This window comes from Mandrillus leucophaeus, unplaced genomic scaffold (assembly GCF_000951045.1).
Source record: "Mandrillus leucophaeus isolate KB7577 unplaced genomic scaffold, Mleu.le_1.0 Scaffold9223, whole genome shotgun sequence".
Taxonomy (NCBI): Eukaryota; Metazoa; Chordata; class Mammalia; order Primates; family Cercopithecidae; genus Mandrillus; species Mandrillus leucophaeus.
The window spans coordinates 1-2,733 of NW_012110057.1; the positions used below are offsets into that span (position 1 = coordinate 1).

A 2,733-nucleotide genomic window follows, 5' to 3' on the forward strand; every position below is an offset into this window, starting at 1 on the left:
AAAAAAAAAAAAAAAGGGGTCATAGGGCCAGGCGCGGTGGCTCACGCCTGTAATCCCAGCACTTTGGGAGGCCAAGGCGGGTGGATCACCTGAGCTCAGGAGTTTGAGACCAGCCTGGCCAACATAGCAAAACTCCATCTCTACTAAAAATACAAAAATTAGCCAGGTGTGGGGGCAGGCACCTGTAGTCCCAGCTCCTCAGGAGGCTGAGGCAGGAGAATAACTTGAACCTGGAAAGTGGAGGTTGCAGTGAGCCGAGATGGTGCCACTACGCTTCCGCCTGGGTGACAGAGCAAGACTCCGTCTGAAAAAAAAAAGGTGGGATCATAACCACCACGTTGTGTACTTAGTCTGTTGGGCTGGGACTAAGCATTTTCCCAACATTATCTTATTTACTACCACAGCCCTGCAAAGTAGAGATTATTATCCCCATTTTCCAGATGAAGAAACTGAGGTCTGGAGAGGTTAAGTACTTTTTTTTTTTTTTTTAACGGAGTGTTGCTGTGTCACCAGGCTGGAGTGAAGTGGTGCAATCTTGGCTCACTGCAACCTCCGCCTCCCGGGTTCAAGTGATTCTCCTCCCTCAGCCTCTTGAGTAGCTGAGATTACAGGTGTGCACTACCACACCAGCTAATTTTTTTGTATTTTTAGTAGAGACAGGGTTTCACCATGTTGGCCTCGATGGAGAGGTTAAGTAATTTTACAGTGAATTGTACAACTGGGTCAAAACATAGATCTGTCTGACCACAGAGCCTGCACTTTAAAAAAAACTTTTGGGCCTGGGTGCGGTGGCTCACGCCTGTAATCCCAGCACTTTGGGAGGCCGAGGCAGGCAGATCACGAGGTCAGGAGATCGAGACCATCCTGGCTAACATGGTGAAACCCCGTCTTTACTAAAAATACAAAAAATTAGCTGAGTGTGGTGGCACACGTCTGTAGTCCCAGCTACTTGGGAGTCTGAGGCAGGAGAATCGCTTGAACCCAGGAGGCGAAGGTTGCAATGAGTCGAGATCATGCCACTGCACGCCAGCCTGAGCAACAGAGCAAGACTCCATCTCAAAAAAAAAAAAAAAAAAACCTTGTAAGCGTTATCCAAGCTGCTAACAGGAGTTTGTGCCTTCTCGTTGCCATGCAGTATTTAGTAGATGAATATACCATAATTATCCATTCCAATGCTAGTGGGCATTTAGGTTATTTTCTGGTTTTGGCCATTACAAATAGTGCTGCTGAGAACATTCTAGTGTAGATCTTTTGGTGCACATTTACTATGCATTTCTGTTGGGTATATACCTAGGAGTGGAATTGCTAAATGTTGAACGCATGTATGTTCAGCTTTAGTAAATAGTGAATAGTGTTAAACACTGTTCCCATTATATTCCCAGTTCACACCAATTTGCCCTGCCACCAGCCCTGTGGGAGATTTCCCACTGTTCCCTATCTTCCCCAATGCCAGGTGTTGCCCATGTTGTTGCTGTTGTTGTGTTCAGTTGAGCCAGTGGGCGTGGGAAATGGCATCTCCTTGTGGTTTTACTGTGCATTTCCCTAATAGTAAAGAAGCTGAGTGCTTTTCACATTTTTATTGTCTGTTTTGCTATGTTCCTTTATGAAATACCTGTTCAAATCTTTCACTCTTTTTTCTTCTTCTTTTTTTTGAGACAAGGTCTGTCTTTGTCTCCCAGGCTAGAGCGCAGTGGTGCAGTCACAGCTCACTGCAGCCTCAACCTCTTGGGCTCAGGTGATCCTCCCACCTCAGCCTCCCAAGTAGCTGGGACTACAGGCATATGCCACCGTGCCCAGCTAATTCTTTTTGTATTTTTTGTAGAGACAGGGTTTCGCCCTGTTGCCCGGGCTGGTCATGAACTCCTGGGCTCAAGCGATTTGCCCACCTCTGGCTCCCAAAGTGCTGGGATTACAGGCATGAGCCACCGCACCCAGGTTCTTCGTGGTATCTTTTGATGAACAGACTTTTTAATTTTGAGGCAGTCCAGTTTATCAATTTCTTTCTCTTCATGTGAGATCATTGCTTATTCTAAAGTCATAAAGATATACTCTTGTGTTTTCTTCTAGAAACCTTGTTGTTTTACCTTTCACACTTATATCTGTCATCTATCTCAAATTAATTTTTGTGTATGCATGAACAGAAGTTTCTTTGCTTCAGTGTAGATAAGTTTATAATTTTCTACCTCCTGGTTAGCACCTCTTGAGTCCCAGTTAAGAAATCTTTAGCTATGCTAAAGTCATGAAGCTAGTAGGAGGCTTCACTTTTTTTGTTTTTTTAACAGGCTTAATTCACTTTATTTTTCTTGTATAAAAACCCTGTGTTGTAGCCACAGCTGGAGCCTGGGCCCGCTGCACGGAGACTCTGGTGCGGGTCTTGACAAGGTGGTCAGTGAATTTCTGATAGGGAGACTTGGTAAACACAGTCTCCTTCCAGAGGTCAGGCGTCAGGTAGCTGTAGGTCTTAGAGATGGCATCAAAGGTGGCCTTGGCGAAGTTGCCCAGGGTGGCAGTGCAGCCCCGGGCTGCGGTGTAGCAGTCATCAATACCAGCCATCATGAGCAGCTTCTTGGGCACAGGCGCTGAGACCATGCCAGTGCCCCTGGGTGCAGGCATGAGGCGCACCAGCACAGAGCCGCAGCGGCCTGTCACCTTGCAAGGGACGGTGTGGGGCTTGCCAGTCTTGTTCCCCCAGTAGCCTCTGCGCACTGGGACAATGGAGAGTTTGGCCAGGAT

General features: G+C 46.8%; 1 pseudogene across 1 annotated transcript; it reads right to left on the minus strand.

Moving 5' to 3' along the window:
• Positions 1–2,270: 2,270 nt before the first annotated feature.
• On the minus strand, positions 2,271–2,730 carry LOC105531967 (annotated as a pseudogene). Its single transcript, XR_001004891.1, has one exon. The product of XR_001004891.1 is annotated as a 40S ribosomal protein S2 pseudogene (transcript).
• Positions 2,731–2,733: the final 3 nt, after the last annotated feature.